Consider the following 21586-nt stretch of genomic DNA (forward strand, 5'->3'; position numbering starts at 1 on the left):
TAACAGATTTGCCTACAAAACAGTGACGACTCTTCAACGGTAATTCAATGGCTGCAAAGCACCTTGGGACATCTTAAAATGTGTTTTAAAAAGTACTCTCTTTCTGGGGGCAGTCCAGCGATGAGCCGCAGAAGATCAGAGAAATTGAGGCTTTTCAGCATTGAAAGGGAACCGCATGAAATTATATAAGACTGTAAATGGGATAGAAAAGATAAATCAGGAACACTACTTCAAATTGAGCTGTGACAGTAGAAGGGGCACAGTTCAAGCTAGTGAAAGGAAAATTTAGGAGTAATTTAACAAAAAGTTGTTTTCATACAAAGAATGGTCAACATGTGGAATGGATTTTCAGGTAGGTTAGTAGAGACAAAAATCCTGGCACCATTTAAGAACAGCTGGATGCTGTGATGGGGCACTGTATGGTGTTTCTGGATGAATGAGTTAAGATGGTCAAATGGCTTTCCTCATCTGTTTCTATCTTGTGATCATAACTTAAACCCCCACCTAGGGAAAAAGATGGCACCCCATAGAAAATTTATCAATATTCAAAAGTTACACTACACTATTACTTCACTGGTGAATTTACATACCACCTGAGTTCCTAGTATGATTTGCAAATTCAACCATAACACCACGCTTCGCTGCAGACCTTCATTACCTGATAAGGTTTGTACTTCTGCGATGCATAGTTTTACATCATGAAATCAGTCTTTATTTTTTACTTTTATAAAACAGATTTTATCAGCACGTGTATTTAACTGACAATACAGCTGCTTTGCAAGAGAATTTGATAGTCGCCAGTGCCACTTTAGTAATAAAAACAGAAAATGCTGGAAACACTCAGCAGGTGACCTGTTTTTATTTCAGATTTCCAGCATCCGCAGTATTTTGCTTTTGTTTTGTGCCACTTTAGTACTAAGGCTCTCTCACACAGTGATTGAAATAGCTTAAGCAGTGTTTCAAAACTGTTGTTTGCAGCAGTCTATCACGAACTTGCGCTGTTAACAACCACTGCAAGGTCCAAGATAGAACAAAAGAAACTCAAGAGCTTTAAATTGTCGCGCATGCGCGTAATTTTAAAAAGTCCGATCCTTGTTACATGCGTAACGCCAGTGAAGGACATGCAAGCATGTTCTCTCCTGAACACAGTGAACAGAGAGAGAATTAGCAGGCACACTTTGTGGCAGGAAGTCGGCGTTACGCGATGTTACCGGTTGTAGCTTGATCTGGAATCCGAGTGTTAGCTCACTATCTGGCAGAGAGGAAAGGGAGGGAGTGAATGAGCTTTACCGTCGTCGGCTGCTGCAGTATGTGTTTATGTGAGACCGTGCTGTAGAGTTTTGTGTGCGCGGGGGAACACACAGAGACTCCAATTTTTTTTGTGTGTATGTGTATATATATTTTTTAAAAAGGTAAAGGAAATGAATACATTTTTTACCTTACAGTTATACGCAGTCTGCCGGGTTTTTCAGAAATAGAGCGACACGGAGTGAGGTAACGGGGAGCAGAATAAAGGGGAGAAAAATGAAGAAACACCAAGTGTGCATAAAGTAAAGGAGCAGACAGGCAGAGAGAGACAGAGAGCGGGCGGGCGAGCGGGCGAGCGGCTCCGGCTCCTTTGTCTGAGCGCGAGCGAACCCTGGAACCCGAGCCCAGACGCTTCTGTTTCTGGTGCTGCGCTTGCAGACAAATTGTGCGGCATCGTAAAACCTGCATCATGGCTGCTACATTGCTGCTGTGATTTTAATATATATATATATTTTTTTTTGATGCTGTAAGCGCCCAGTTACTGTAGTGGGAGCAGAGCTGCGTTTTAAAATATTAAAATGACCAGACTGTGAAGGTTTTGTTTTGCTTCTGTCCTTTCTGTCTTTCCACCCTCCTGGATTCAGGTTCACTGTGTCATTGAATAGAGAAGGGATTTTTTTTGTCGTAAAATGTATATTTTCCATAAAGCGAGAGAAACAGTAAAAACAATTGAAAGGTTTTTTGGGGGAAAAAAAATCTGTTTGGTAGTACAATCGAATATTGGACTAAGTCATTTGGATTCGAGTCTTGTTTTTGGAACAGTTTATTGTGAAGTACAGTTACATTATAATGGATGTAAATGCTGTATTCAGCAGTAAAATCCAGGTTGCAATATTTTGCATTTCTCAGATGCAACTGTTCAAAATATTTATACGATTTCGGAAATAGCATTTCATGGTGCTTAACCGCAAATTACTAATAAATTTGGGGTATGATGTCAGTGTGGAGGACATGGTGCATAGAGGAGAGGTAGCATCTGCACTGACTGTTTTTGCTGCCACACAAACCGACCCAAAATTGAATAAACTCCCACATAACATGTAAATATATAAAAATAGTAATTGAAGAATAATTTCAAGATTCAAATCACTAATAGTTATACAATATGTACATGGCCTGTAGATGACAGGAGCAGACTTGATGGGCCAAATGGCCTTTTTATCTTCCACACTTTGTTTTTGTTTTCTAATGTTGAGTAATTTGTGATATCATACCAACATTGTATCTGTTATTTGAATAGAATATCAATACATTATTGTTTAGGAATCAGATTTTTATTTAAATCTCTAGTGTATAAATTATTGTACTGGGGAGAAATAGTATTGTTGACTTGGCAATCAGCAGATTAAGAAACCTCATAACAATATGCTGCCATGTGTACAACATTGCTCATATGCATAATTATATCAAACTGCACTTAAGCTTTTACATGTTCCAATTTCATACTTAATATGAATCCTTGTAGGTGCTTCTTGAAATGTCATTACTACGACATGTAGCTAATATTAAAATTCTATTTATTTTTCCAATTTCCTCCCTTCTGAAGGTACTAGCTCACTCGAATATGGTTTCATGGGCATCGGCCACTCTGCGGTACCTCACTTAAATAGTCGTTCTTCATTTTTGAGGCTAGGTAAGGAGTATCACAGCCAAGCTCAATCCGGTTCACACCTGGCATTTACACATCTATTTTTCAATAATTGTAATTAGAAGTGGTAATTCTTACTGATGTTTCTTCTCTCTTCCCTCCCCCCAGCCCAAAGCTGTTTGGGCCAATTTTAGTGGCCCACCTGCTGCTTTGGTTGAGATCAGTTAACTCACACATTGAGAATTAAATCTAAGATCTTCTTAGTCATGACAATGGGTGGGGCTTTTACCTACTAAAGAAAGATTGTTCACTTATAACACTGCTTACATCCTCAGGATGTCCCAAAGTGCTTTACAACCAATTAAGTACTTTTGAAATGTAGTACTGTTGTAATGTAGGGAAATGTGACTACTAATTTGCATGCAGCAAGATCCCACATAAAACAATGTGATTTAATGACCAGATAAGCTGTTGGTTGAGGGATGAATGTTTGCCAGGACACTGGAAGAACTCACTGCTTCTCTTCAAATAGTGTTATGGGATCTTTTACATCCACCTGAGAGGGCTGACGTGGCCTCAGTTTAACGTCTCACTCAAAATATGGCCTCTCTGACAACGCACCATTCTTCAATAATGCACTGGAGAGTCAGCCTAGATTATTTGCTTAAGTCTCTGGAGTGGAGGTGAAAGTGTTACCATTGAGCTAAGGCTGACACTAGGCTATCAGTAGTGCACGTTCAAGAATTCTATTCTACTTCTGTATTTAAGAACAGACTCAGATTTATTCAGCATTTGTTTTTGGACTGTATAAATTACTTTCTTGAAAACTACTGATCCTAGTCTAACCAGCTTCTAGCATAATCTGCTCATGTTTCCTTATAATTGTATTCTGGCTTGGGTGGGTGAAAGCTATTTATGTAGTCTTATGTCGGAAAGACGAATCGGACTGATTTGCAGTGTGGTCATAACAAATGGATACTGAGGAGGGGTGAGGAACAAGTCAATGGAATTAGGAAAAGGGCCAAAGTAACAGGCAAATATTTTGAGAGAGCTTTTGAAAGCAGCAATGGAGGAGGTAAGGTGGAGAGATTTAGGGAGGGAATCTGAGGGCAGGAGCATAGTGGAATAATGAGCAGCCACCAATGGTGGAATGTAAAGGATGGCAAACAAGGAGTTAGACCAGCTTCAGAAAAGGGTGTGAGCATGGGTATAAGGCTGAAAATGGAGAAGGATGGGGAGAGATCATAGAGGCAACTGAAGGCAAGGGTTTTGAAATTAACGTGGTTGGTCACGGAGAAGTTGGGTTGATGGAAGTGTGAGGCTATGAATGAATAAGGATGTAGGCTGTGCCATTCTTAATTAGTTGCAATTTATGGAGGGTGGAAGTGGGGAGACCAGTGTGGGAAGCAGTAAAGAAATGGAGCATGAGGCGACAACGACATTGAATAGAATCTCAGCTGCAATGGTGGGTTGGCAGTAGAAGCTAATTTTGGCTTTAATATTGACATGTTTAGTTCAAGAAGGACAAATATGCTGTAGTTGACTAGCTTTCTAAGGATGGCTGAGTTTTTTGCCTCCTTTCACATCCTTTTTATATCTCATATTCTGGAATTTGTAATTGTTGTTTCTGACCAGTGTGTGGATTTCAGTGTTGTTCAGTTGATACCTGCACCATAATCCTCCCCGTGATTGAATGCTGCTAAGGCCAGCTGCCTACTGCAGGCCCACAAACAGTGCAGTGTTGCAAGTATATTGGGTTGGGTTCTGTCCCTCTTCTATATCAGCAGTGACAACTTTGGATAGTTCTTGTCTTGGGCAGGTACTTCAACTAGAGTCTCTGAAGCCTTTCTTCCATTGTTTGGAGTCCACAAATTTTGTGCAGATAGGTTGAGCAGATAAAGCGTGGGAGCGATATACTGCCTTTATTTCATGGTTATGGATTGTTTGTCTGCAGCTGACTATGCACCAGGCTGGATGGCCAAATCCCAGAATTGGGTTGGTAAATCTTTATACTGTTTGAGAAAAGTTCCACGGATCACTCCATGTTTCTTTCCACAGAGGATTTGCAGTTGGCCCAGCTTGACTAATGCCCTGGTAGGAATGTCAGCCCTGGCTTAGTGGCAACACTCTTGCCTGCGTCAGAAGGTCACGGGGTCAAGTCCCACTCCAGAGGTTTGAGCACATAATCTAAGCTGACACTTCAGTACTGTGCTGAGGGAGTACAGCACTGTTGGAGGCTTCGTCTTTCAGATGAGACGTTAAACCAAGTCTGCCCTCTCGGGTGCATGTAAAGAATCCCATGGTACTGTTAGAAGAAAAGCAGAGAAGTTCTCCCCGGTGCCTTGGCCAATATTTATCCCTGAACCAACATCACTATGACAGCTTATCTGGTCATTATTTCATTGTGCACAAATTGGCTGCTGCGTTTCCAACATTACAACAGTAACTACACTTCAAAAGTACTTAATTGGCCGTAAAGTGCTTTGGGGCATCCTGAGGTTGTGAAAGGCACTATATAAATGCAAGTTCTTTCTTGTATCTCTGCTAGTGTATGGATTTGATAGCTCAGCATTTGTTCACAATCTGTTTGGTCTGACCTGGTAACGCACGGTGGAAGGTCAAACCTGATATACTTACTGTTTCATTTCTCATTGCACCTAGCTCAAGTTGACTTAGAATTGGTGGACTGCCCCAAAAACTTGTAAGCCAAATAAGGGAAAGCATATGTTTTTTATTTAAAATGCAACATTTCAGAGACACTTTTCATTTTTTTTTTCTTTAGCAGAATTGTGGATCCTATGGAAATTTCACAGTGTTTCTTTATACTCTTAATGGACACGAAAGGAATTTGTGGAAGTACTTTGTGTATTTCAGGTAGACAGTCTCATATTTCCCTCTAATGTTCTAAATAACTGGGTGAAAAGGGACTGCATTGTGTTTGTTACTTTAAGAATCTGGCTTCGGTGTTGATGGGAAGGAGATTATATAGATGGGTCTGGTGCTTGGGAACTCCTGTCTCCAGTGTGGAAGAGCTCTGAGCTAAAACTTTCTGACTATATGCTCGGATTTCAACTAAAGAGCACTTGAATATTGAACATGACAAGTTTACATAATATATAGACACTTTGTAAAGCAAAAACAAAGTCAATGGAAGCAAGTATGACTTTTATATTCTCTTTGCATTACCTGCTGTTGTAACCTGGGTCATTTTATATTTTGTATATTTTTTGTCCCTTTACTCTTTCCCTTCCTCTCCCCCTCCAACCAAAAAGGAGGATGGGCTGATAGCTTAACTTGTTAGTTGAGACATTCTAATTTAAGACTCCTAGATGGATTACCAAACTATTGTGCTTCACTGCTTAAAATCTGGTCACAAAATTTTGAAACTGAGGTTTACCCATTTTCCGACATCCGGTGTATTTACAAATCTTGGATATATAAAAACAATGTTTATGTCTATGGATCTCAGTTGCTTTTAAAACCATGTATTTACTCTGGGTTGACTATTTCTCAAATTCTGTAATGACTAGTTGAAAAGACAACATTTTCCTGTGACGTCTGAAACCCATATAAATAATTTAATGCTACAGACATGTCAACATTGGGGTTCATTTTCTGCATTAGTTCTCTGGGCGTGGAATCTCGCTTGATGAAAGGGAAGATAGGTCACAGAAGTTGACAACGTCCCAATTTTTCACTCATTAAAATTAATAACCGGAAAATTGGGTGGGCTGAACTACATACCACATTGTCCAATCTGCTCTTCTGTCAAGCAAGGTTCTGTGCTGCAAACACTAACTCAAAATTTAACCCAGTATTTTTGGTTTGCATCAGTATATGCAGGTTACCTAACTTGTTGGCTGTTATTGCCAGTTGAAGTGGACCCTTGTGAAAGATTTTAAAATTAAAGACTTTTATATATGGAGTGAAAATGCCACGAGGCACAGCTTCTATATCCCGTGCATGTGAACAAAACAAGCAGAAGCTATCTGTCTGACCACACTTCCCAAACTAGTTTCAGAAGGCCACATTGCACATACATTTTGAAAATCTGACTTTATTAGCTAATAAAAAAAGGATGCAACAAAGTCCATATTTTTAGTTTTGGGTCTACAAGTGGCCACTTTTTAGTTAAAATGGCATTGGAGGCTAGGTGCTGCAGTGTGTTTTGCTTTTTTTCCCGTTGTAAGATCTTGCTTTGCACCCATTCTAGAGCTGTAGTATGAGATCTGCTTCTCCCTGCTAACCACAATGGGTCCTAAGCAAAATTGACAGTTTTACAAATAATTACATAGCATTTTACAGAACAGAAACGGGCCGTTTGGCCCAACAGGTCCATGCCGGTGTTTATGCTCTACAGGAGCCTTCTCTCACCTTACTTCATCTCACCCTATCCACATATCCTTTATTCCTTTCTCCCTCGTGTACATATCTAGCTTCCCCTTAAATGCATCCAATTCCTTGTGTTGCAAGCCCACAACAAAATTGTCCACAAATTGACACAAAATGGCAGGGAGGCTATAAGGATGGCTGCTGTAGGAAAGGGAAAAGTCAAGCTGGTGTGTTCGGAATTGTGTTCTGAGGATTGGATTAAGGCATACAGCCAGGAAGATCTTGGATTCCATTAAATGATCTCTTCTGGCTGTGATTTGTTTCATGGTATGGGTTTTATGATGAGATGTGCTTTGACATTTTATGCAAGCTTAAGTAGGTTATTGAGTAGCTGTTTCTTGAGCAACACTGTATATAGACACTGTAGAACACAGCAGAGGGGTGCCCTGGCTATTTCAACATGCAGATGATAAAGTTGAGTGGATTACGGGGATTTTGCAAATGGAATAAATTCACTATTTCATTATTGCAAATTTTGATGCAACTACTGTTAAGCTATTTAGATTGTATGTTCAGTACTTTGAAATAATTTTTTCTTTAGCCTGTGAAAGAAAGTGTTCAGGATTAGTTGCAGTGGGATATGCCTGGCATTGACCTTGTGGGCTGTCTTGTCTGTATATATATTCAGAACCAATGAGACTAGTGTAATGGGTACACAGGCTATTAAATGTATGATGTCAGACATAAGTACAGACTGAATGCCTCCAGACATGCAAATTTGGGAAAATCCTCTTAGAAGTACAAAATGAAATATCTCATTACAATACACAATCCAGTTATTTCTAAGTATATTGTGTAATTTAGGTTGGGTTCTTAGTTCCGACATTTGTTCTTTGCAATACATTGCAAAATGCCACCACCAGGCTGGATTTATTTATCGATCAGTACTTTACTTTAGCCCACTTTTTTTGGTTCCTCCACACAATACCTGAGTTAATACCATAGTAGGTACAGCACAGGACGAGGCCATTCGGCCTATTGTGCCTGTGCCGGCTCTTTGAAAGAGCTATCCATTGAGTCCGTTTCCTGTGCTCTTTCCCCATAGTCCTGTAATTTTTTTCCCTTCAAGTATTTATCCAATTCCCTTTTGAAAGTTACCATTGAATCTTCTTCCACCACCTTTTAGGCAGTGCATTCCAGACCATTACAACTCACTGCATTAAAATAATTTCCTCATGTCGCCTCTGGCTCTTTTGTTGATCACCTTAAATCTGTGTCCTCTGGTTACTGACCCTTCTGCCACTGTTTCCAGTTTCTCCTTATTTACTCTATCAAACCCATTCATGATTTTTAATACCCCTATCAAATCTCCCGTTAACCTTCTCTGTTCTAAGGAGAACAGTAGATAGACTAATTGGAACCAGCTGCTGAAAGCAGCTCAGGTTGAAGCCTTACTATTTATTTCCTGTTCTTCCCTGTGGAGGAAGTAACTTATTGCCTCCAGGTTGAGATTAGACAGTTCCCATGTGGGCGATCTCAGGTGTAAACCTGCATCATTTTTCTTTTAATATTATTGCAGGTGGTGTAACAACGATGCAGCTGGAGACAGTTGTCAGAAAAAACACATCTTGTTAAAATTGACCCTGGTGGTTACTCGGAGCATAAGACAACTGGAGGAAATTGTACTGGAGTACTAATAGTCAACAAGTTTACTATAGCCTAATGCTTGCTCCAGTAGCTAGCTAAGGTACAAAATTTAACAGGCAGGGGACATGTTTGAGGGGAAACTTTGCTTTTTTGTGTGGACTTTTGCTGACGTGTGACCGTATCAGTTTTATTTCCATAATGTGCGGGGATCAAGCAATATTTGACTTGTGGTCTGTGATATTAACAAATGGGTTTATCATGTTCTGGCCTGCGTGTATTGCACGTAACAAGCTGGAAGGGTTATCGTGGAGTTTTCAGGGGCTGATGAAAGGTATCTGGCTCCTTAAATTATAACCATTCATGTTGATTGCTCTGCTGACCCTTCCAGCGTGTCGTCATTGTATTTATCTGCTGGATATTAAATTGTTCAGAATTTTAAATAAAAACGTAACTGTCAGATCATATCAGGGCATGTGAAGAAATCGGGCAATAAGAAATTACTTGCAACAGGGCAAAAGGTTTTGATAAATTGGCATAATAGAAGGTAGGGTGTCGTTGAGGTAGTGTGGGCCTTTGGCTAGAGGAATAAACCCCATGATTAACGGGTAATGTATGTAAAACCCACTGGTTTCAAAACATTAGAAAGAAACCGTAGAAGCTATTGCGGTAGGGGAAATTTTTGTGGGGTGTGTAGTAGTTATGATAGGGACAGCTTACAAAGGAGTGATCTGACAAATTTTGGAATGGCTAGAATTATTATATGGTAATGTATACAACAACAACTTGCATTTATATAGCACCTTTAACGTAGTAAAACGTCCCAAGGCGCCTCACAGTAGCGTTATCAAACAAAATTTGACACCGAGCCACGTAAGGAGGTATTAGGACAGGTGACCAAAAGCTTGGTCAAAGAGGTAGGTTTTAAGGAGCATCTTAAAGGAAGAGAGAGAAGTAGAGAGGCGGAGAGGTTTAGGGAGGGAATTCCGGAGCTTAGGGCCTAGGCAGCTCAAGACATGGCCGCCAATGGTGGAGCGATTAAAATTGGGGATGTGCAAGAGGCAAGAATTGGAGGAGCGCAGAGATCTCAGTGGGTTGTAGGGCTGGAGGAGGTTACAGAGATAGGGAGGGGTGAGGCCATGGAGGGATTTTAAAATCGAGGCGTTCCCGGACCGGGAGCCAGTGTAGGTCAGCGAGCGCAGAGGTGATGGGAGAACGGGACTTGGTGCGAGTTAGGATATAGGCAGCAGAATTTTGGATGAACTCAAGTTTATGGAGGGTGGAAGATGGGAGGCCAGCCAGGAGAACATTGGAATAGTCCAGTCTAGAGGTAACAAAGGCATGGATAAGGGTTTCAGCAGCAGATGAGCTGAGGCAGGGGCAGAGACGGACGATGTTATGGAGGTGGAAGTAGGCGGTCTTGGTGATGGAGCGGACATGTGGTCGGAAGCTCATCTCGGTCAAATAGGGCGCCACGGTTGCGAATGGTCTGGTTAAGCCTCAGACAGCAGCCAAGGAGAGGGATGGAGTCACTGGCTAGGGAACAGAATTTGCAGCGGGGACCAAAAACAATGGCTTCGGTCTTCTCAATATTTAGTTGGAGCAAATTTTTGCTCATCCAGTACTAGATGTTGGACAAGCAATGTGACAAATGAGAGACAGTGGAGGGGTCGAGGGAGGTGGTTGTGAGGTAGAGCTGGGTGTTGTCAGCGTAAATGTGAAATCTGACATGTTTTAGGATGATGTCGCCAAGGGGCAGAATGTAGATGAGAAATAGAAGGGGGCCAAGGATAGATCCTTGGTGGACTCCAGAGGTAATGGTGCGGGAGTGAGAAGAGAAACCACTGCAGGTGATTGTCTGGCTACGACTGGGTAATTAAGAATGGAACCAGGTGAGCGCAGTCCCACCCAGCTGGACGACGGAGGAGAGGCGTTGGAGGAGGATGGTGTGGTCAACCGTGTCAAAGATTGCAGACAAGTCGAGAAGGATGAGGAGGGATAGTTTACCATCGTCACAGTTACAATAGTCATTTGTGACTTTGATAAGAGCCGTTTCAGTACTGTGGCAGGGGTGGAAACCCGATTGGAGGGATTCAAACATGGAATTGAGGGAAAGATGGGCATGGATTTGGGAGGCGACAACACGTTCAAGAACTTTGGAGAGGAAGGGGAGGTTGGAGATGGGGCAGTAGTTTGCAAGGATAGAAGGGTCAAGGGTGGTTTTTTTGAGGAGGGGGTAATGACGGCAGATTTGAAAGGGAGGGGGCAGTACCTGAGGGGAGGGAACCGTTAACAATATCAGCTAACATGGGGTCCAGGAAGGGAAGTTGGGTGGTCAGCAGTTTAGTGGGAATAGGCTCGAGGGAGCAGGAGGTGTGTCTCATGGTTAAGATGAGCTCGGAAAGGGCATAAGGGGAGATAGGAGAGAAACTGGAGGAAGAGGCAAGTTCAGGACTAGGGCAGTGGGAACCATAGGGGAAGTTTGGCTTGTGGGTTAGGGGAAGGGAGGGAAGCGGCAGAGGCAACTGAACAGATGGTCTCAATCTTAGTGATAAAGAAGGCCATGAGCCCCTCGCTCTTTTCGTTGGAGGAGAGGGTGGAAGGAGCAGGCGAGAGGGTGGTTTGTAGTGGAGAAGAGAAACCAGGGTTTATCTTTGCATTCCTGGATGATCCTGGAATAGTGAGCAGTTTTGGCAGAGGAGAGCAAGACCCGATAGTGCTTTATGTGATCCAGCCAGATCTGGCGATGAATGGCTAAACCAGTTGTCTGTCATAAACGTTCAAGCCTGCATCCCTTGGACTTAAGGAAGTGGAGATGAGGACCATACCAGGGGGAATGACCAGGGTGAGAGAGAGTAATGATTTCAATGGGGACAAGGGCACCAAAGGTGGTGGTGAGGTTATGATTGAGCAGATCGGTAGCTGCAGAAATGCAATGGTGAATGGAGGGCCAAAGGCTAGACAATTGGGAATTTGAAAGTGCAATTGTAGGTGAGTTGGGGGAGACTTTTTTCCAGGGGCGGACACAGAAGGAAGTGGGGTTGGGAGGGGGAAGGGGGATGTGGGTAGAGAGGGATATAAGGAAGTGATCAGAGATGGCCTTATCCATGATTGACACGATGAGAATAGAGAGGCCATATGAGATGGCAAGGTCGAGGGAGTGGCCGTGATATGGGTAGTGGAATTTAAATGGAAGGGAGGATAGGAGGGCAGTGAACTCAGAGGAGAGAGAGCATGATGAGTTTAGATGGCGATTGAAATCACCTGAGGATGAGAAGTCGCTCGGTGCAGAAGCTGAAGGAGGAAAGCAGTGAAGATATCTCGGTGAGAAACTTGGCGTGGTACTTGGGTGGGTGGTAGAGAACGAGGATTTTAAAGGAGAGGCGCGAGGGGTGGGAGAAGGTGCCAGAGGAGTCGGGGGACAGACCAAAGTTTGATTTGGTGATGAGGGCCACACCACTACTGCGGCGGTCTGGGCGGGGCAAGTGCTGGAAGATATAGCTAGGTGGGGAGGCTTCATTAAGGGGGAAGGTATCATCACCTGTCAGCCAGGCTTCCGTCAAGGCCATGATATCAATACAATCATCCACAATAAGCTCACGGATGGCAAGGGCCTCGCTCACAAGTGAGCGGACATTCTGGAGGGAGATGCGGAGAGTGACGGTGATATCTGATCCGCCAGCAGAGTCCACAGGGTCAGCAGCGGGCGCGCTGGGCGGGGAAAGTCGATGAGAGAGTAGGATGGGGCAGTTGGGGTTTCGTAAGAAGGCAGTGATAAGTTCCTCGATGGGCCCTTCGGAGGATGCCGAGAGAGGCACAGAGGGAAGCTGTAGGCTTATCCAAGAGGGAGTCAAGCCTGGGATGGTGGCAGGAGAGTAGGAAAGTCAAGGAGTGCTGAAGGGTTGGGGAAGGGATTTGGGGGAGACAAGAGTACCCAAGAGGGGAGAAATGAAAGGAGGCATAGCTACTGAAAAGAGGGGCCTAGGAGCGATTAAAGACAAAAGAAGAAAAAAGAGGAAATAGAAGCGATGGGCTCGGGTCTGGATCGGCAGCCAAAATGCGCACGTGAATGGACACCGGGAAACTCAAGTTACATAGGCGTGGTCACATAGCAAGGTTGGGATAAATATGTCCTGGTAATAAACAGCGAATAGAGTGGAGACAATAGGAGGTAGTCAATGTTACAGTCAGAGGCGCCGTGGTGGGATAAAGTTGACATAGTTAGGGTGGCATTAGCTTGGAGCATCGATGAATTGATGTCCAGGCTCGGAGACAGGTGTGGAGGGTGACTGAGTCCAGAAGCTATTTGAAGGGTGGCGTGTCGGAGGACGCACTGCTGGAGGTATTTCCGTGGGAATGAAGAGCCAGGAGGTGTGCAGAATCGATCACTGGGCAGAAAAACAGTGACGAAGTTGGAGGTCACTAAGATTCAGAAGCAGTGGAAAAATGGACCACGGCCCAGCAGAATGAATTTCTGGCTAGGAACCAACTGTAGCGAAATAAACTTGAAAAACCAGTAGGACAGTCATAAGCTCAGCAGGTAACAGCAGCAGTGGGGGATGGGCTGTAGGCTAGACAAAGTTGCCTTAAACTTGAGCAATTGAATAGCAGATTGGAGTCACAGCAGCGGAGTCTTACAGTGTAGTCCAGTGTAGTAGCATAGTCTTGACGGCAGAGAAGTCCAGGAATTTGGAAGCCCAATTTGAGGAAAGATCCAGTGCTTACTGATTTAAAAACAAAGAGCAGGTATGGACAGTGGGCCCAGGTAACTTTAAACTTGCAGCTTGAACTTGTAGTTAAGGCTAAAATGTACCCACTATTTCAGCCAGGGGAACTTAAATCTCTTGGATCCAACTCTTGGATACTGGTAATATGAAGGAATCAAAGATGAATTGTATATTTTTACTATTTTTTTCCGTAGCAATTGATCTCCTGTAGCATTAATTTTAAAAATATTAAACTAAATGTTGAAAATCTGTTATTCCTAATTATTTGCATTCTGTCCATATTAATTCAAAATATTTGATTTACAATCCTGTTTACTTTTTACTCAATGTAATTATCCTCCTTTCAATATAGTGTAAAATTAATTTATTTTTGTATTTAATGTATTTTATTAAATTATGTACTTTTGAAAGAAAGTTGCTTTTTAAATGAGTTATTAAAACAATTACTGGATCCATCGTATTGTATTTTTTAAAGCGAGGGAATGAAGCAAATGTGAGTCTGGGTCATGCATGGGATTGGAAGGGACTGTGAGACAGGAAGCTTGGAGTTGTCACTCGAACTTTTGGAAAGAAATGTGGCAGCAGCAGCAGGGCTTGTATGTTCAGTTTTATCTTTAGGTGGATGGGAAACTTATGTCAAATTTATGTTGAAAAAATGGTTTATGCTGCTAGGGAAAATTTTTGGTGACTGGTTTTGCGCATTTTCGTTAGTGAGATAACAAGTAGAAAATAAGCAATTAGAAAACAGAAAATTTCAGACTGCATGTACAATTTTTTGCAGTTGCAGAAGTGGTACAATAAAGGTTGGGGGGAAAATCAAAATACCAACAACATGTCAAAAAATGTCAAGGGGCTTTAGACATTCAGTAGCTTTCATGTCATAATTGTGGAGTCTGAAAATTCCTCCTGGTAGACCAGCATGAAATGAGCAGTCATTTAATAAATGTCCGGAGTCCTCAACTGCATCGCAGCTACGCAGAAGGCTGTTTCTAAGTCCCCAGGTGTGGTTATTTGCCACACACCTTACTACCCCGCATTTAAAATGGTTGAGCTTGCACCAAAGATAGCATGGCAGCTCGAAGCTGGATAATAAATTTTTGTTTAAACCATGACTGTCGGATCATATCGGGGCATTTGAAGAAATTGGGCAATCAAAAATCCTCCTTGCAGTAGAGCTGCGTGCTTTGATAATAAATTGGCATACTAGCAGGTAGGGTGTCATTAGGCTGTGTGATGAGCAAGGAGTTTCTTAGAGGGAGCAGCTTGTCCCCATTCCACTCATTATAATGAGGCAGCATCTGCCGTGAAGTTGATTAGTAGCATGGTCCAGATTGGTCTTCTGTTCATGAGTTGGTTGATGTTAGAAGGCAATATATTTGTGAGAACTGGTAGCCATTTGGTGTTTGTTGGTCTCGTAGTCCCTGTTATTCTTATTGTTTGATTTAAGTGTACATCAATTAGTTTTGTGTGAGAAGAATGTAACCATACAGGAGCGCAATATTCTCTGACTGAGTAGCAGAAAGCTAGCACTGATCTGTGCACTTTAGCTCTCCAAGTTGAGCCTGCAAACTTATTTAGAAGGCCATTTCTGCTCTTGATCTTCTAAGCTACATTGGTGCGATGGTCCTTGTAGGTAAGTGTGCAATATAGAATTACTCCTATATATATACTGGCTTTGTGCCAGCCGATCTTCATCTGAGAAGATGTTGAGTTCTTGTGAAATGTCAATGTGATGAAGATGGAAGCATGAAAACACTGTTTTTGACACATTGGATCTCCAATTTTTGCAGTAGTCACTGATTGCTGCCATATCTTGATTCAGTTGCCCTCAATCTTTTCCCTAAGAGTGACCAGGCAGGCTTCAGACTAAATTGTGACCAAGCTTTTGCTTTTACTACCTATATAGAAATTGGTTTCCAGCAGAAGACGACGACAGGGACTGTGTTTCTTGACTTGACAGCAGGATATGATACCATCTGGCGCAGTGGCCTACTGATTAAGATTTGAAAGGTGTTACCCCAGTGGATTGTTATGGCCACAGAAATTATGTTTTGAGACAGACAATTCCAAATAATGCTAGGCAATAAGCTGAGCACATGGAGGATCCAGAAGAATGGACTCCCCAGGGATCTATTCTTGCTCCAATTTTTTTCAACATATTTACAAATGATCTGCCTCCAACGATCTTCAAGTATGCAGATGACATCTGCTGGCTTCAAGATATTGCACATACTTAACAGTGAGGAGGAAGAAAATAGACACACATTTTTGACAGGCACACAACTTATACAAATAAATATGTTTTACAAATTTTAAATGTACAGTATTCCAGAATAAAAATCAGTATCATACAGTAAAAGTAGAATTTTGGCCTGCTAAGCTTATTTGCCTTTTAAAACTAATGTAACCCAGTTTAAAAATGATACTGGTTTGTTTAATAGCAGCATAAACCAGCCGTGTTTCTGCAATGTTGTTAAGATTTTCTTTTTGATTTGTGGTTGTAAGTGCCATGTGAATCACTTCTGGCTGCAATGCAAATAGTCTGTTTGCCCACACTTTGGGTTAACTATTCATCTGGAGTCCCCTGTGAATTGACTATGTCCAACTACAACCTCGTCTGGGATATGTGACACAAACAAGTTTTCATCATCGTTCCATGTCAGTATCTAGCTACCCAAAACATGGCCATTATTTGATTTCCGGGGATCGATATGCCCATGTGTCAGCTTGCCAGCCAATTGTATTGTCAATTTCGTATGATCTGTAAGCTTATCAAAGTTGGCCTTTAAAGGCCTATCTTCAAAGATACTGCTTTTAGATTAAAGGAAGAATAGGTATAAAAAAGAAGAAATTTTGTGTTCAGTTGTTTTAAGCAGTGGGCAATGTATGTTTGGATGCAAAAACTCTTAAGCAGGTGGCTTACATGTTACAAGAAACTGTCATTTGAAGTTTGCCAGAAGAAGCTGGAAGAACAACAATGTAACCTTTAAACAGTTACTTTAGTTACACATATTGTAAATTACTAGTTTTATGTAATACCTGTTTATATTTTTTCTCTCCAAACCATCAAATTGTAGACAAATTCGATCAGTATTTTTAGCTAGTACAAAGTGGTCTAGTGTTTCACAACAACAACTTGCATTTATATTATGCCTTTAACATAGAAAAATGGCCCAAGATGTTTCGCAGAGGCGTAATCATGGACGCTGAGCCAAAGAAGGAGATATTAGGAGGTGTGAACAAAAGCTTGCTCAGAGGTTTTAAGGTGGGTTTTAAACGAGGAGAGAGGTGGAAGCGTTTTAAGGAGGAAATTCCAGAGTGTGGGGTTGAAAGCAATGGTGAGGCAAAGGGTGTTGGGATGCACAATAAGCGTCAAAAGCTGAAGAGAGGACGAGAAGGGATAATGCACCCGTGGCCAGAGTCACAGAAGATGTCATTTGTGAGTTTGCTTAGGGCCGTTTTAGTGCTGTGGCAGAGATAGAAACCTGACTGGAGAAATTCAGACGTGGAATTGCGGGAAGGATGGGCATGGATTTGGGAGGTGACAACACGTTCAGAAAACTTCGGAGAGGAAAAGGAGGTTGGAGATTTGGCAGTAATTTGCAAGGATAGATAGGTTGAGGGTGGTTTTTTTGAGGAGGAGCATAATGATGACAGTTTTGAAAGCAAGGGGGGACAGTACTTGAGAGGAAGCCATTTACAATGTCAGCTAGCATGGGGGCCTGAAAGGGAAGTTGGATGGTCAGGAATTTAGTAGGAATGGTGTCATGGGAGCAGGAGTTGGGTCTTGGGGACAAGATGAGCTCAGAGAGCATGATAGGAGAGCAATTTGAGAAAGACACTGGTTCAGTGCAAGGGCAGTGACAGCCTGAGAGGAAGCAGCTGAACAGATGGTCTCAGTCATGATGATAAAGAAGTCTTTGCACATGTTGGAGGTGAGGGCTGAGGGGCAGGGGAGAGGGGTTTAAGGAGAGGGTTGGTAGTCGAGAAAAGAGGTGAAGACCTCCAAGGAAACAAAATATTGTAAAATAATTTGGCTAAGTATTCAAACTGGCTAGTTTGTACACTACAAACAGTTTTACACAGGAAATGAAGCTGATTCAATTGCTATAGAAGTAATCTGAAAACCTCCTTCATTCTCTCCTTCCTTTACATAATTTAAAACCCAAAGTTTGCTATTAATTTAACAACTATTTCTCAATTTATTGCGTCTTCTGTTGTCCTCCCTCCTACTCTCTTTAACCTTGGCAATTTCTAAATTGTAGAGAGATGAGATTCTGTTATGTTGTCTAGTTGTACTGCTATGTTATGTATTTAATGGAAAATTACTGAATTTTCATAACAGTGTGAGCTTGACTTGTGGAATGTAAGGGTCAGCATTCTTAAACAGAATGTTTTGTTAAATTGGCTAATCAGGAAGCAGTCTTTTCTAATCTTCTAAGCTCTGGAAGTCTGATCCACTTAGCTGAGTCTTTCTTGTGCACAAGCTTCCAGAGGAACCAAGTGCGAGGTGGAAGCTGCTCGTGGGCAGGATTTGGACAATGCATTGCACAGCGCTGATGTAGGTGACAAAATCACTTACTTAATATTGATTATCTGGCATCAAGAAAGAAATCGGGCTAATCACCTATGATTGTCCCATCAATGATCCTGCAAGCAAGAGACTCTCAGTTTGGCTTTGTCCTGAAAGGGCATCAATAGACGGCTGGAAACTGGTTTCTGGGAAAATAGCCTATGCTTTGGAATCCTACTATAAGTGGCAGAGAATGGGTTTAACTATTGTAATGCATCTAGGCTGTTTAGTGAATTTCCACTTTGCCAGGCCATTTGCCAAGTTGGGGCTGGTGGGAGCACTCCACATATTCCCAGTTTCAAAGATAACAAGTAGTTGTTGGTTGGACTTGAGACAATTTGCATGCAGCAAGGTCATACAAACAGCAGTGATAAAATGACCACATAATCTGTTTATGTGGTCTTGGTTGAAAGCTAAATGCTGGCCAATACACAGAGAAAATTCCCCAGCTCCTCTTCAAATTGTGCCAAGGAATCTTTTACATCCACCCAATGGGCCAAACAGGGCCTCAGTTCAACATTGCATGCAGAAGACTGTATCATCAACAGTGTAGTACTCCCTCAGTACTGCACTGAAGTTTCGGCTTAGATTATGTGCTCAAATACCCGGAGTGGGGCTTGAGCCCACAACATTCTGACTCAGATGAGCATGCTATCACTAAGCCAAGGCTGACAAGAATCTGTTGTGATGAAATCAGAGGTTTAACCCTTGTTAAATTGTCAATTGTTTATTGGTGGTACTCGCATGGTGTTGCTCATGGTGAGTTGGTGGATATGATGTTTTATCCCATGTAATGTGCAATATATTATTGTATCAAGGTGACTGATTAATGGTGATCAAATAAGTTAAGTTGTTTTTGTACACCGTATCATGGGAATGTTAGTGGTGCTTTCTGATTGAATTCCATTATTATATGCATATCTCCATGGAAATAAGTTGCCTTGATTATTATGTTTAAGTCATTAGTTCATTTTATCTCCAGCCTTTTATAAACACCAGAATACAGATGATAATGCTGAGGAAGATATACTAGGATGCAAGTAGGCAAAAGGGAGGTTCCAGGTACTGGGGGTATTGCAGTACTTGGGGTGCTGTGTGGTTCACTGATTTTGGGAGAGTAGTTCTGAATGTGGGGGCACTGGGAGGGGCTGGAGGGGTGTGGCAGAATAGAAGGTCGTCAGGTATGCAAGCACTGAGGAGGGGAATCTTTTGGGTGTGGGAGAGGGATTCCAAAGTGTGGGACTGCTGTATTGGGGTGTGGCAGTGTCAGATTGAAGTTCTGGGTTGTGGCAGTGCTGGCAAATTGGTGCTGAGGTGTGATGTCAGGTCCTTGGTCTGGTAGGAGTTGGAGGGCATTCTCAAATTGAGGAAAGACTTGGAGGGGTGAAGAGGTCCCTGGCTGTTTGAGCACCCGGGGGTGGTGGCACAGTAGTCTTAGGGTGTGGGAGCAGTTGCATGATTATGGTGGTAAGGTATGGAAGAAAAGTTCTGAGGTCTGACAGCAGTATGGTCAGGGTGGAATGGGGGTTCTGGGTTGTCAGTGCTGGGGGACAGTGGAATGTGTGCTTAGTGAGGGATGGGACCGGCGAGAGAGTGGGGAGAAGTTATAGGTGTCAGGGCAGAAGTGCTGAGGAACAGTGGAAGGGAGGAGGAGTGGGCACTGGGGATGGGGGTGGGGTGGGAGGAGGAGAAGAAAGAGATGGAGGAGAATCTTTTGCTCTGTCCCCAAGAAGGTTTTTTACAAAATGTAACTGGCATCTCTAGCAATGAGCTGGAAAAGTCTCTATAATTTAAACAGTAGACAGCACTTATCCTACAATGTAAGGACAGTTTGCTATTTAAATAATGCTACCATGAGGAACACTTTTAGAGAATCCTGCCTCCACCTTAAGAAAAGGTCTGTTCCTAGCTGTAGCTGGGAACTGACTTTAAGTTTGTTCCACATTTTAAAAATGGACCAGAAAGCTATTCAAAGCACCTAACCAATTTTAAGTTGATTTTCCTGGTCATGGCCGAGAATGTAGCTTTTCCTAGCTCAGGGGTTGGGATGGGAGGTACATGTCTGTCTGTTGATGGCATGAAGTTCCCTGCAGCAGGGAGGTGGGAGATTTTGAACTTGAGTCGACTTCAGGTGGGTGGTGCTGAGGCATACGCCACCACCTTCCCAGTTTTAAGTTCTGCTTCCAAGGAAGATTTAAAGGTTAGTACAGATAAGTATAGTTTATTCCTGACAAGCAGGCACGAGGAAGTAATTAAAGGTTACTAAATAGGAAGTGTGTGCATATTCAAGACTTCTAATGTATTCTAGTGGGTCTCCTGCGGTGTTGCACATTGAGAGTCGCCTGGTGAAGCAGGGTTAAAGAGCAGGGGATAATTGGACCAGCGTGTGCAGACATAATTCAGATCTCATTTTAAAGTGATACTTTCTGTCCTTATTTTTATATTTCCCTTATAAATTCATGTGTCCACATTTATAGTGGAAATTGCTTATGTCATACTGTGATGACATCCTTCATCTAGCGGTGGTGCTGCACCGGCTTCCATGGGGTTGGGGGATGGGGTGGTTGGGGTGCGGGTGTTTATTACAGCGTGACCTGTTTACCTAGGCGGTTTCTATTATAAATGTGGACACAAGAATTTATAATGGAAAAAGCAGGCAGTGCATGCATAAGAATTGTAAATTATTATAATTGATTATACATATCCTCAAAATGAAGCCCTAATCCTAACAGTGGCTGTTGCAGAAGTTATGTCCGATTCAAAGCCCCAGCAAGCCTTTGATCCCAAGTTAACCAAATTATAGATCTAGGGATATTTTCTATGCTAACTCCATTTCATGCCATTGAGATGGAATTGTGTTAACAATTGCTGTCGGTGCCGGTGTCAGACAGACTGCCTTGATGGCTAGGAAATCTCAACTCTCACCTCGTTTACCTGAGTGTTAAGGTAAATGGTTAACATTTTAATTTCTGACCCCGAGAAGAAATTATTTGTTCATGAAAGGGAAAGATGTCTTTCAACCCACCAACTTTCTGGGGGTCTAATATTTCCTACATCACACACTACTACATGTGATGGAACTAATAGGGGGCTCAGTGATTAATCTTTTTCTATGTAACTTAATCAGAAACTCTGACTAAGTTCTTACTGAAAAGAACTCTTAGAATCTTGCTGTGTCTTTCTGCTTCTATATATTATTTTGCCTGTAAATAAATCTGACAAAGTGGTTTTAGCTTGTGTTCACTGACCTAGCAATGTGTTTTTATTCACCATTGAAGGTGCCAGGAGAATAAATGGATGTCTGCCACATTCACCCATAAGTGATTAGCGGTTAATTGTTAAACCTGGATACACTATTGGCGGTGAATAAGGAAACGTTTAAATTCCTATTGACCAGTCTCCTTATGGAAATTA

The 21586-nt window shown here is 42.2% G+C and overlaps 1 protein-coding gene across 2 annotated transcripts in view; it reads left to right on the plus strand.

Moving 5' to 3' along the window:
* The first annotated feature begins 1265 nt into the window (after positions 1–1265).
* LOC137321056 (spindlin-Z) overlaps positions 1266–21586 on the plus strand; it is an 86598-nt gene continuing 66277 nt past the window's right edge. The window contains exons 1-3 of one of the 2 annotated variants that reach the window (XM_067983217.1): positions 1266–1412; positions 2855–2941; positions 5679–5770. The gene's annotated coding sequence lies outside the window, so the exon portion shown is untranslated. The remainder of the gene's footprint in view (positions 1413–2854; positions 2942–5678; positions 5771–21586) is intronic. The other variant, XM_067983218.1, reaches the window with a different exon arrangement.

This window comes from Heptranchias perlo, chromosome 4, assembly GCF_035084215.1.
Source record: "Heptranchias perlo isolate sHepPer1 chromosome 4, sHepPer1.hap1, whole genome shotgun sequence".
In the NCBI taxonomy this organism is placed as follows: Eukaryota; Metazoa; Chordata; class Chondrichthyes; order Hexanchiformes; family Hexanchidae; genus Heptranchias; species Heptranchias perlo.